The sequence below is a fragment of the Procambarus clarkii genome, chromosome 8 (genome assembly GCF_040958095.1).
Source record: "Procambarus clarkii isolate CNS0578487 chromosome 8, FALCON_Pclarkii_2.0, whole genome shotgun sequence".
Classification (NCBI taxonomy): domain Eukaryota; kingdom Metazoa; phylum Arthropoda; class Malacostraca; order Decapoda; family Cambaridae; genus Procambarus; species Procambarus clarkii.
The window spans coordinates 24,064,468-24,078,658 of NC_091157.1; the positions used below are offsets into that span (position 1 = coordinate 24,064,468).

Below are 14,191 nucleotides of genomic sequence, written 5' to 3' on the forward strand. Positions count from 1 at the left end.
TGGTTTTAATGGTTTATAATCATTTCAAAATAAAATAAATGATCCATATTCTTTTTTGACCCACAGTTTTGTTATAAGACAGAGCAGCTGCACACTTGCTTTACAGTTGCTCTCTATCCACGTGACCAGGTAAGCGTTCTCTCTCTCTTCACACGACTAGGTCAATGTTTTTAATAATATTCCTTTAAATAACGGATTTTTATTTAGTTAAAATCTAGCCAAGGAAACCTGGTCCCAGATTCAAGAAGCAGTTACGCAAGTACTTAGAAGTAACATTTTCGTTCCCCAGGTCATGGTCACCGTCTGAAGACGGGAAAGCACCAGTATCTGCCTCTTTATCCACTCTGTGCTGTACGGGAGCATACGACGCCTGAGTTGGCCTCTTAAACACTATAGTGCGCTGAGAGCATGGATGGAGATCATGAGACGTTCGTCTTCACCAGTGAGAGCGTAGGCGAAGGCCACCCCGACAAAATTTGCGATCAGATCAGCGACGCAGTGCTTGATGCCCATCTTAGCCAGGACCCTGACGCCAAAGTTGCTTGTGAAACGTGTACCAAAACTGGCATGATCCTGATCTGTGGGGAGATTACGTCCAAGGCCCAAGTTGATTATCAACAAATTGTGCGTGATATTGTTAAGAAAATTGGTTTTGATGATTCACGGAAGGGCTTTGACTACAAGACCTGCAATATTCTTCTGGCCCTGGAGCAACAGTGTGCGGAGATTGCTAATGGTGTACACATTGGGCGCAGTGATGACAACATTGGTTCAGGGGACCAGGGACTGATGTTTGGTTATGCCACTGATGAGACCGATGAGTGCATGCCCTTAACTATTATGCTGGCACACCATCTCAATCAGAAGATTGCAGAGCTGCAAAGAGATAGAACGTTCTGGTGGGCGCGACCTGACTGTAAGACTCAGGTCACATGCCAGTATGCCTTCGATCAAGGAGCTGTCATTCCCCTAAGAGGAATTCATTCCCCCCACTGTTGTCGCTTCTGTACAGCACTCGGAACAAATTACTGTCGAAGCTTTGCATGACGAGGTTATGGAGAAGGTCATCAAGGTCATTATTCCTGAAAAATATATAGATGCTCAAACGAAATACCACATCAACCCTTGCGGAGAATTCATCATAGGTGGACCTCAAGGTAACGCTGGGCTAACTGGCAGGAAAATCATTGTCGACACCTGCGGTGGGTGAGGCGCTCACGGCAGGGGAGCGTTCTCTGGCAAAGATTACACAAAGATTGACCGCTCAGCGGCCTATGCCACCCGATGGGTTGCCAAGTCACTGGTGAAAAACAAATTATGCAGACGCTGTTTGGTTCAGGTATCGTACGCCATTGGTGTTGCGCACCCCATAAGCATCAGCATCTTCCACTATGGCACCTCACAATACACATCAAAGCAGCTTCTGAAGATTGTTAACCACAACTTTTATCTACGACCAGGACATATTGTCAAGGAGCTGGGCTTAAAGAGACCAAACTACAGAGACACTTCATGTTATGGACATTTTGGACGGCAGTAGTTCTCTTGGGAGCAGCCCCAGAAGTTGACCATCCCTGAATTTTAGAGTCACGAAGTTAGTTACCCATTGTAAAGTTTTCCTTGCCGAACTGGCTGTCATGTAGGTGGATTAACAATATACAATATATTTTTTGGATTATATATTGTTACATTAGCAATATATATTTGTCAATTATCTGCTAGAAACGAAATATGAATACAGTGCAAGTAATTCTGACATTTTGACAATTACAATAAAATTATTAGTTTTTTCATGCAACGTAAGTTGAGTTTTATTTCTAAACACCTCAATTTTTACAGTGTGAGTCCCTGTCTTTGCCCACACACACTCTACACGCCACTTGTCAAACTCCCAGATGCACGAATCATAATTAAAAATAATTCTTAAGGGTGACTATGACCAGTCTGGTACGGTAGTTATGCCTTCAATTAAAGATTGAATGAGAGATTCTCTTGATCAATTTACATATACCACTGGGAACCTTTATTTTTATATTCAATTAATATTTTTATACACTTTTTTGACTTTTTATATACCAGAGTATATAAAATCCCCGGGCCTTTTATATCTCCGAGTAAATAAAATTAAAATGACCCTATGGAAGGGCCATAAAATTAGAGGAGTAAACTTTATCTAATATTGGGAGGTGTTGATAACGACTATTTCTTTTCATCTGATAATTCCACGTTGACATCCATTTGAGGAAATCCACTTACACAATGGATTCCATTGTTCATGAAACTCTGTATGTAACCAATTCCACATATTGTAAGAGAGAAGGGGGATAATATTAATGATATATTATTATTATATACTTACTAAAAAATAGATAGAATTTGGTTTTATCTTATTGAATGTTTATTGTGTGTATACATAGGAAAGGTGACTTAGCAGGGTGTAAGGTGGCATCAGCGTCATCGGAGAGATAACTGATGACCTATGGGTCAAGATTATATATAAAGAGTCCAGGAACGTTTTCTTCCTTGTAGCTGAATCCAGTTGTTATCTTTTCGGTGGGGGGTGCTCCTCCTACTGTTTGTGATTCTCCTCCTTCTCCTCCTACTGTTTGTGATTCTCCTCCTTCTCCTCCAACTGTTTGTGGTTCTCCTCCTTCTCCTCCAACTGTTTGTGGTTCTCCTCCTCCTCCTTCTACTGTTTGTGAAGTTTTTACCTTTCCTACTCCTTCTCCTGCATCTTGTAATTCTCCTCCTCCATGTGATTCTTTTGTTTGTTCTTCTTTCTCGACTTCCACATAAATGTTAAATTTAATGCTAGCAAATGTGTCTGAGGAATTAATATTCTTAGCCAACATTTTACATTCCACCTCATTATTACCGTCTTGAAGTTCAATTTTCATAACCACAAATGGGGGTAGTGAATTTTCTTTCATTGGGAAATTATCCGTATAAAATCCACAATTAAATATATCTTGATTTGCAGCATGGGTACATGATATCAACAATTTGTTCATGTAAAATCGTTTTCCTTCCTTTTGTAATTTTATACGTGATGCGTCGAAATTGTTCTTTAATGTGACGTCTTCAATTTCATTTAGATCTGTATAAATATCAGATATGAAATTATGGAAATTCCGTGGAAATATTAATATAATTGGATTTTTTGTATAATATTCCCTATCAATATTAGAATTTTTATATAGTTTATGTACGTAATATGCAAAATAACCATTGATAAAGTATTGGTGGATTTTATCATAATAACTAGGGATTTTATTAAAGGATTGAATTAGTGTCTTGTCAGTTTCGGCAGTATTTTTAGGATTATACGAAATTGGTGGTTTGGGAACAATAAAGAGACCTTCATAGCTTTTTATGTCTTCGATAAATGGCGAGAATAATGATTCTACAAGTTTGGATTTCATTTTGGATTTTCGAAGTTCAGACGAATCTGTTTGACAAACGAATTCTTTTGTTTCTTGGGCATATTCTTTTGTTTCCTGTGGTAGTTCAGAGAAATCTGCTTGACAGATGGAGGATTGTAATAATTCTCGAAGTAATTCATTAGGTAGTTCGACGGATTCCATTTGACTGATGACGTGAGGAACGCCAGAGGACTCATTTTAACTTGTTTGAGGCAGTTCAGAGGCCTCGGTTGTTAATGTTTCTTCAGAGGTCTCAGTTTGTAATGTTTCTTGAGGCAGTTCAGAGGCCTCAGTTTGTAATGTTTCTTGAGGCAGTTCAGAGGCCTCAGTTGTTAATGTTTCTTGAGGCAGTTTAGAAGTCTCAGTTTGTAATGTTTCTTGAGGCAGTTCAGAGGCCTCAGTTTTTAATGTTTCTTGAGGCAGTTCAGAGGTCTCAGTTTTTATTGTTTCTCGAGGCAGTTCAGAGGCCTTAGTTTGTAATGTTTCTTGAGTCCGTTCAGAGTCCTCAGATTGTAATGTTTCTGGAGGATGTTCTGAATCCTTTGTTTGTAATTTTTGTTGTGGCAGTTCAGAGGCCTCAGTTTGTAATGTTTCTTGAGGCAGTTCAGAGGAATCGGTTTTGATCAGAAGATGAAGGTGTTGTTGGAGCTGCTGCCATTTCTTCATTATTTGAATGTTAGAGGATTTTAATATTACTTTGGGTTTTTCGGAAGATTCTGTTGAACTGATGGAAGATGATTGTAATGGTTCTTGAGGTACTCTACTGACGGATGTTAATGATTCTTGAGGTACTTTAGAAGCTTCTGTTAGACCGAAGGAGGATTGTTGAGAAAGTTCAGTGGACTCTGGTGTTGTGCCATGGCTGATGGAATTGTCATTGTTTTCCTTTTTATATAATTTTTTAGCATTTTTAGATTTTTTCCATGAATTAATTACTACTATAACTGTTAGGAAAATTAATAATATTATTAAAATAATAGTTGTTGACAGTAGATTATTCATTCCTAATTTTCTCTTTTTTTTCAATTAGATGATTTTTAATTCAGATATTTAAAAAAAATAAAGTAATTATTCAACCAAAGTGAAATATGTTATTGAAATATTATATATACACTTTCACTCAGAAACTTATTTCTAGATTCAATTAGGGGCCAAAAATTCATACATTCTCCCTCACCGTTTTTATCCTATTCCCAACAATTATAATTTTACATTCTCTCGAATATTACGTTTCTGGACTCATAATCGGGAACCATATCAGGGAGTCCTCCTGCTCTTCCTCCTGTTTCTTGTTCTTCTTCCAAGACTTCCACATAGATATTAAATTTAATGCTAGCAAAGGTGTCTGAGGAATTAATGTTCTTAGCCACTATTTTACATTCCACCTTATTATTACCATCTTGATGTTCAAGTTTCATTACCACAAATGGTGGTAATGAATTTTCTTTAATTGGAAAATCATACTTAGAGAATCCCTGAATAAATATATCTTGACTTGCCGCATGCGTACATGATATCCACAATTTGTCCTTGTCGATTTTTTTCTTTTATTGTGTGATTTGGCCCGTACTGAATTTATATGGTTCTGTAATGTAACATCTTGTATTTCACTTTGATCTGTAAAAACATTAGGTTTCAAATCATGAATATTCCAAGGAAATATTAAAATAATTGGATTTTTGGTATAATATCCCTTGTCGTAACTAGAATTTTGCCATACATAATTTGCGTCATATGAGACAGTATTATTATATAAATATCTGTGGATTTTATTGTAATTTAAAAGGAAGCTATTAAAAGGCTTAATGATTGTATTCTCACTTTCGATTCTATTCTTAGGATTATACGAAATTGGTGGTTTAGGAATAATTACGAGACCTTTATAGGTATTTATATCTCTGATAAACGGGGAGAATAATGATTCCAACTTTGAGATGATTATATTAGATTCTTCAGAGGACTCTGTTGTTGTTGTTGTTGGACTGATGGTGGATTGTAATGTTGTTTCATGAGGAAGTTCAGAGAATTTTGTTGTTTGACTGTTGACGGAATGGTATCTTTCTTGATTGGAGGACTCTGGAATCGGATCATGTCTGATAGCCTGATATATATATATATATATATAGCCCTATATATATATATATATATATATATATATATATATATATATATATATATATATATATATATACATACATATATATTATTAAATATGACCGAAAAAGTAAGATTAATAATTCTAACACGAATTTTCTCAATCTTTCGTACATTACGCTTCACTGTTGGAGGTAAATCAAAAATCACTTCTCCAAAATTCATTTTTATTTCTAGTCTGACGCGACACGGGCGCGTTTCGTAAAACTTATTACATTTTCAAAGACTTCACAAATACACAACTGATTAGAACGTATCTCTGATTTTATATCTACATTTGAGTGAGGTGGTAAGGGTGATGTGGCATTAACACAAGACAGAACAGGAGGGGATATTAATAGGGTATTAAAAGTATCAACACAAGACAGAACAGAAACAATGGGTATTGAATAGAAGTGTTTGTAGAAAGCCTATTGGTCCATATTTCTTGATGCTTCTATATTGGAGCGGAGTCTTGAGGTGGGTAGAATATAGTTGTGCAATAATTGGCTGTTGATTGCTGGTGTTGACTTCTTGATGTGTAGTGCCTCGCAAACGTCAAGCCGCCTGCTATCGCTGTATCTATCGATGATTTCTGTGTTGTTTACTAGGATTTCTCTGGCGATGGTTTGGTTATGGGAAGAGATTATATGTTCCTTAATGGAGCTCTGTTGCTTATGCATCGTTAAACGCCTAGAAAGAGATGTTGTTGTCTTGCCTATATACTGGGTTTTTTGGAGCTTACAGTCCCCAAGTGGGCATTTGAAGGCATAGACGACATTAGTCTCTTTTAAAGCGTTCTGTTTTGTGTCTGGAGAGTTTTTCATGAGTAGGCTGGCCGTTTTTCTGGTTTTATAGTAAATCGTCAGTTGTATCCTCTGATTTTTGTCTGTAGGGATAACGTTTCTATTAACAATATCTTTCAGGACCCTTTCCTCCGTTTTATGAGCTGTGGAAAAGAAGTTCCTGTAAAATAGTCTAATAGGGGGTATAGGTGTTGTGTTAGTTGTCTCTTCAGAGGTTGCATGGCTTTTCACTTTCCTTCTTATGATGTCTTCGATGAAACCATTGGAGAAGCCGTTATTGACTAGGACCTGCCTTACCCTACAGAGTTCTTCGTCGACTTGCTTCCATTCTGAGCTGTGGCTGAGAGCACGGTCGACATAAGCGTTAACAACACTCCTCTTGTACCTGTCTGGGCAGTCGCTGTTGGCATTTAGGCACATTCCTACGTTCGTTTCCTTAGTGTAGACTGCAGTGTGGAAACCGCTCTTTTCCATGACTGTTACATCTAGAAAGGGCAGCTTCCCATCCTTTTCCATCTCGTAAGTGAAACGCAGCACGGAACTCTGCTCAAATGCCTCCTTCAGCTCCTGCAGATGTCTGACATCAGGTACCTGTGTCAAAATGTCATCAACATACTTGCAGTATATGGCCGGTTTCATGTTCATTTCGACTAAGACTTTTTGCTCCATGGTACCCATGTAGAAGTTTGCAAACAAGACACCTAGGGGAGAACCCATTGCGACTCCATCTACTTGCTTATACATGTGCCCATCCGGGCTCAAGAAGGGTGCCTCTTTAGTACAAGCTTGAAGTAGTTTCCTCAGAATGAACATTCTTAGGAAACTACTCCAAGCTTGTACTCCAAAAATGAATTTTGGAGAATTGATTTTTGAATTACCACCAACAGTGAAAAGAAACGTACGAAAGATCGAGAAAATTCGTGTTAGAATTATTAATCATACTTTTTCGGTCATATTTAATAATATATGTCTACAGGAAAGACTGCTACCAAAATATACTAATATATATATATATATATATACTATAACTGGAGAAATAAAAAAAAATGAATGAACTTGATGAAATACCTTATGAATTAGTTGATGATGAAGGCCAACCTTTAATTAACAATTTAATTGACTTTGATATTAAAAAATTACACTTGGCTCCTAAAATATATTTTCTTTCCATTTTTAAGAAAAAACAAAAATTTATTCAATCTTTTACTCAAAAGGAATATGCTTTTGTAGCGGCCTTAACATTAGCATTTATTCAATATGGCAAGAAAAATGGATTTATATTAACAATGTCAAATATTGTACATGAGTCCCTCTTAGAACGTAAATGGGGAATGTCAAATACATTTCCTCTTGAAATATATTGGCTTCGAAATGGTGACTATTCATCACCCAAAACTTTTACTTCAAACAAAAATCCTTATATCCTGAACCGTTTTCATCATATTGAAAAAGAAAGAAAAAAAATCTAAAATGAATGTATTTCAGTATACCATAATTCTTATTATTATAATTTTAATAACATTATTTTGTTTTTATTATTTGTATATATATATTTGTTTGATACCTTAGGAGAAAATGATGTATAAAGGAGTTAATTGTAGTTCCCACAAGAGTTGTTGGAAAAAATGTTAATATTTAAACTAACTCAAAAATAATAATGATATATATATGTTTGAGAGCTATATAAAGGAGTTGTATGGGAAAGGAGATTAACACAAGTTCCTACCTACCCCTGAGTCTCCTTAGTCATTCCAAATAAGTAATTTAAAATGGTAATTTACGAAAATACCACTTTGGTGTTATCGGAACAGAGTACATTCTCAGTAGTAGTTAGTGAAAATGTAATTAATGAAACTAACCATAATAATGATGAATTTTATATTATCTTACATTATTCATTATCTTCTTATGTTTTGTTAGTGTTAATATATTATGTATATTTGATGTCATATGATTGGTGTATTCAAAAATATAATGAATATTTACAGAATCATTCTAACAAGAGAATGGAGTATGCATATCAACAGACTAATATTATATAACTATGATATAATGATAATGTTGTAATAAATTTTAAAATGCTTGGAGTACATATGTGTACACACATTATACTATATATAAATTTATTTACTATATTATTTTGGAACTGTTCAGAGGTTATACTGTATGTATTCATTGTCGTTGCTCGAGGAATCAAACCCCGGACCCTAGATCCACAGCCCAGAGTGCTATCCAATCTGTCACCGCCTACCCTTATAATATACACTCTATGTATATTGTGGTCCATGTGTATGTAGCAAATAATTTGCATTGGAATTTATATAGTGTCTATTTATAAAAGTACATTACAAAAATTACAGTATTTACATATTTCCTCATCAGTGTACTGTTTGTTGCTTACTACAATCATTCAATATGGATCTAATACACATCAACAGCTATAAAGACATGTGAAAAAAAATCATAGTACTATTTTATCAAATCTTGTATTTTCTCCTTAAAGTAAATCTTCAAAACCTAATTTCTGGCATCTAATTATTACTAACACCCAAGAGGTCATCTTTACCATGTCCCCTGCCTTCATTACCAATTAATAAAACATTCTACGGTTTATGAACTCCACATTTAACTAGGTTTTGAGACTTTCTAAACAAAAGGTGTTCATTTATTGTTCACTTTTAATTATTCTTTACATCCTTTCTGGTCTTGTAATTATATAAATTTACACCAGTTAGTTTCTTTAATAATTTCTTCTTCTTCTTCAGGTGTCAAATCGTTAGTTATATGAAATATTTCTCTGATTTCTTCTACTATCATTTTTTTTAATAATATTGGCAAACATTTTGATTCCTTTGTCAGTTAGATCTTTAATATTTAAGTAATCAGCCGCCAAAATTATTGGCAACAATGTATCTTGTTCAAAAAAATCCAAATCCCATTTTGAAAATGACATTATAAAACTAATATTATTAATGTTATCATTATTATTGTGATGGTAACCACACCATTCAATTATTTTTTTAAATAATAGTGTTTACATTTGGAAGAGGAATAGCTTCATCATTGGTATCATCACTCAAATCATTTAAAATGGTTTTTATAACACCACTCTGTCTGATAATATCATATTTTACTTCAAAAATATCACCATCACTACTTTGCAGTTTTATGATTGAATAAGGAGGAGGAGGAGGATGATGTGGTAGAGAATAATAAGAACTTGTTGTCATTATTTATTTCAGACTTTCTTGACTCAGTTGTAGAAGAGAAATACCCCAAATGAGGGATTTCATAAAATCTGAGGGTTGAAATGGATCGTGTTGCTTGCTTGGTTGATCGGTAAATGCTTTGAGTGAAAGACTGCAATAGAAAATGTATTTTCATTAGGATGAGACTTGGGAAAATATTGAATGATATAATGAGAACCGAGAAGTTTTAAACTTGCTTCTTTATCATTAAGATATTTTTTACTTTTATTTACTAATTATTGTGGATCCCACATACCCTTTAGATTTTTAGATTGAAGCTGAGAAGAAGGTATCACCAATATGGGTTCTAAGAGCAAAAAGAGAATAGATGACCAATGATAAGCTACTACTAAACCACTGTCAGCAAGACTAAAGACACTAATAGGGTGGGGTAAATTAAAAACAGGTGGTATTTTAGGTTTTAGCACTGTAGTTGCAATCCAACCTGGATTGGTAACAATTTCAGAAAAATAAGAAATCGAAGTTGGAATAACCCAAGTGCATGGCAAATCACTGGTGAAAAATGAGAAAGATACTATACCTTTCTTTCGTGTCTCGGTATCATAACCTAAGAGCAAGAGTCCTGGTAATTGGCGTAGTCGGCTTCTTCCTGCTACATATTCATTATGATTATGTTTTTTATCATTAGAGAGTGAATTATATATTTGTCTACAGTATTTGAGAAACATGGTAACAATTTGATAAAATCCTTTATTGTCATGTAGTGGAAGGTAATAATATTCATCAAATTTTGAATTATTCTCTGAGGAATTATTAATACTCCACGACCAACTTTCATATGAAAAAGGCATGAAACTGGAAGCACATTCTTTTAAAGAATTAACTTCTTTGTGACATATAAACATTCTCTATTTTTTAAACATAAACTAACTTTATAGTGTTTTATTAACATGAGAAGTTGAATTGGACAAGGAATATTTTTTTTTTATTTCTGATCTTTAAGTAACTAAATAACAAATAAGACAGCTATATTTATTATGTTATATTAATACAGGGGGGGGGGGTATGATATTACAAAATGTGCTTTTGATCATCCATCACATTATCACCATTATAATATATGCTTTAGTTGTGGAATTTGTTTAAAATTAAAAAAAAGAACATTCTCTCTGGAATATATATATATATATATATATATATATATATATATATATATATATATATATATATATATATATATATATATATATATATATATATATATATATATATATATATATATATATATATATATATATATATTAGTATATTTTGGTAGCAGTCTTTCCTGTAGACATATATTATTAAATATGACCGAAAAAGTAAGATTAATAATTCTAACACGAATTTTCTCAATCTTTCGTACATTACGCTTCACTGTTGGAGGTAAATCAAAAATCAATTCTCCAAAATTCATTTTTATTTCTAGTCTGACGCGACACGGGCGCGTTTCGTAAAACTTATTACATTTTCAAAGACTTTAGTTCACAAATACACAACTGATTTACGTATCTCCGATTTTATATCTACATTTGAGTGAGGTGGGAGGGGTGATGTGGCATTAACACAAGACAGAACAAGAGGGGATATTAATAGGGTATTAAAAGTATCAACACAAGACAGAACACAAACAATGGGTATTGAATAGAAGTGTTTTGTAGAAAGCCTATTGGTCCATATTTCTTGATGCTTCTATATTGGAGCGGAGTCTTGAGGTGGGTAGAATATAGTTGTGCAATAATTGGCTGTTGATTGCTGGTGTTGACTTCTTGATGTGTAGTGCCTCGCAAACGTCAAGCCACCTGCTATCGCTGTATCTATCGATGATTTCTGTGTTGTTTACTAGGATTTCTCTGGCGATGGTTTGGTTGTGGGAAGAGATTATATGTTCCTTAATGGAGCCCTGTTGCTTATGCATTGTTAAACGCCTAGAAAGAGATGTTGTTGTCTTGCCTATATACTGGGTTTTTTGGAGCTTACAGTCCCCAAGTGGGCATTTGAAGGCATAGACGACGTTAGTCTCTTTTAAAGCGTTCTGTTTTGTGTCTGGAGAGTTTCTCATGAGTAGGCTGGCCGTTTTTCTGGTTTTATAGTAAATCGTCAGTTGTATCCTCTGATTTTTGTCTGTAGGGATAACGTTTCTATTAACTATATCTTTCAGGACCCTTTCCTCCGTTTTATGAGCTGTGGAAAAGAAGTTCCTGTAAAATAGTCTAATAGGGGGTATAGGTGTTGTGTTAGTTGTCTCTTCAGAGGTTGCATGGCTTTTCACTTTCCTTCTTATGATGTCTTCGATGAAACCATTGGAGAAGCCGTTATTGACTAGGACCTGCCTTACCCTACAGAGTTCTTCGTCGACTTGCTTCCATTCTGAGCTGTGGCTGAGAGCACGGTCGACATATGCGTTAACAACACTCCTCTTGTACCTGTCAGGGCAGTCGCTGTTGGCATTTAGGCACATTCCTATGTTTGTTTCCTTAGTGTAGACTGCAGTGTGGAAACCTCCGCCCTTTTCCATGACTGTTACATCTAGAAAGGGCAGCTTCCCATCCTTTTCCATCTCGTAAGTGAAACGCAGCACGGAACTCTGCTCAAATGCCTCCTTCAGCTCCTGCAAATGTCTGACATCAGGTACCTGTGTAAAAATGTCGTCAACATACCTGCAGTATATGGCCGGTTTCAAGTTCATGTCGACTAAGACTTTTTGCTCGATGGTACCCATGTAGAAGTTTGCAAACAGGACACCTAGGGGAGAACCCATGGGGTCGCCATGGGTTCGTAACGTAAATATATTCGTTTTTACAAATATTTCTATACTACTTCATATTTTCTCACGATATGTGATTTGGCCTTCAAATCTCATAATTTCGCATAATATTGCATTTTTAGAGAGTTTTCTTACATTTTGTTTTGTACTAAAAATCCTCGAATTTAGCAATATTTTGACATTTATCATTCCCTTTTCCTTTATGTAATTTAAACAAAATATTATCAAATTAGGCAATATTTTGCCGTTTATCCACGTTTTTGTGAATTTTCAGTTTATTATTATTAATTCATTATATATACGATAAAAAGGATGCAAACACATTATTGCTTAGATATTCACCTTAAATACTTTATTTTTAATCAACTACTTGTTTCGCGTTAAAATACTGAATAAGATATTGAAAACGGGGAGAAGTTCTGTTTTTAATGCATATATTGACATTTCCTCCGGAATAAGGTTTTACGTGTACATCTTCCATCGGTAATATAAACGGAAAATCAAGAACATTTTAGTTAATTCAAATGAAAGCACGTCGATTTTTATCATTTGTATTAAAAACAACATTTTCATATGTCTTTAATAGGCTATAAAGGTCGGCTTTTCTCGGCCGACCGGGAACCGGTCGGCCGAGCGGACAGCACACTGGACTTGTGATCTTGTGGTCCTGGGTTCGATCCCAGGCGCTGGCGAGAAACACTGGGCAGAGTTTCTTTCACCCTATGCCCCTGTTACCTAGCAGTAAAATAGGTACCTAGGTGTTAGTCAGCTGTCACGGGCTATTTCCTGGGGGTGCAGGCCTAGTCGAGAACAAGGCCGCGGGGACACTAAATAGCCCCGAAATCATCTCAAGATATAAATAATACGAAACCTCGCTATATGATATGAAGTTAAAATCCTCAAATTTGGTAATATAGTGAATTGTTTCACGTTTTTCATGTAGTGTAATTTTATGTAAATATATTTGTTTTTACCAATATTTCAATTCTATTTAATGTTTTCTCACGATATGTGATTTGGCCTTCAAATCTCAGAGAAGTTCTGTTTTTATTGCATATATCGACGTTTCAGCTGGATTAGAGTGGTTTTACGTGTACATCTTCCATCGGTAATATAAACGGAAAATCGGGAACATTTTAGTTAATTCTAATGAAAACACATTGATTTTTATCATTTGTATTGGAAACAACATTTTCATGTCTTTTCTAGGATCTAAATAATACGAAACCTCGCTCAATGATTTGAAGTTAAAATCCTCAAATTTGGTAATATAGTGACTTTTTTCACCTTTTTCATGTAGTGTGTTTTTACGTAAATATATTCGTTTTTACCAATATTTCGATACTACTTCATTTTTTCTCATGATACGTGATTTGGCCTTCAAATGTAACAATTTCGCATAATATTGCATTTTTAAGCAAGTTTTCTTGCATTTTGCTTTCTACTAAAAATCATCGAATTTAGCAATATTTTGACGTTTATCATCCCATTTTCCTTTATGTTATTTAAACAAAATATCATCGAGTTAGGCAATATTATGCTGTTTTCCACGTTTTTGTGAATTATCAGTTTATTATTATTAATTCATTATATATACGATAAAAATGATGCAAACTCATTATTGTTTAGAAATTAACCTTAAATACTTTATTTTCACTCAACTATTAGTTTCTCGTTAAAATACTAGGATATTGAAAAGGGGAGAAATTCTGTTTTTATTGCATATATCGACGTTTCAGCCGGATTAGAGCGGTTTTAAGTGTACATCTTTCATTGGTAATATAAACGGAAAATCAAGAACATTTTAGTTAATTC

General features: G+C 34.6%; 1 pseudogene; it reads left to right on the plus strand.

Annotated features, from left to right (window-relative positions):
- Positions 1–408: 408 nt before the first annotated feature.
- LOC123753287 (S-adenosylmethionine synthase-like) lies at positions 409–1,585 on the plus strand (annotated as a pseudogene).
- Positions 1,586–14,191: the final 12,606 nt, after the last annotated feature.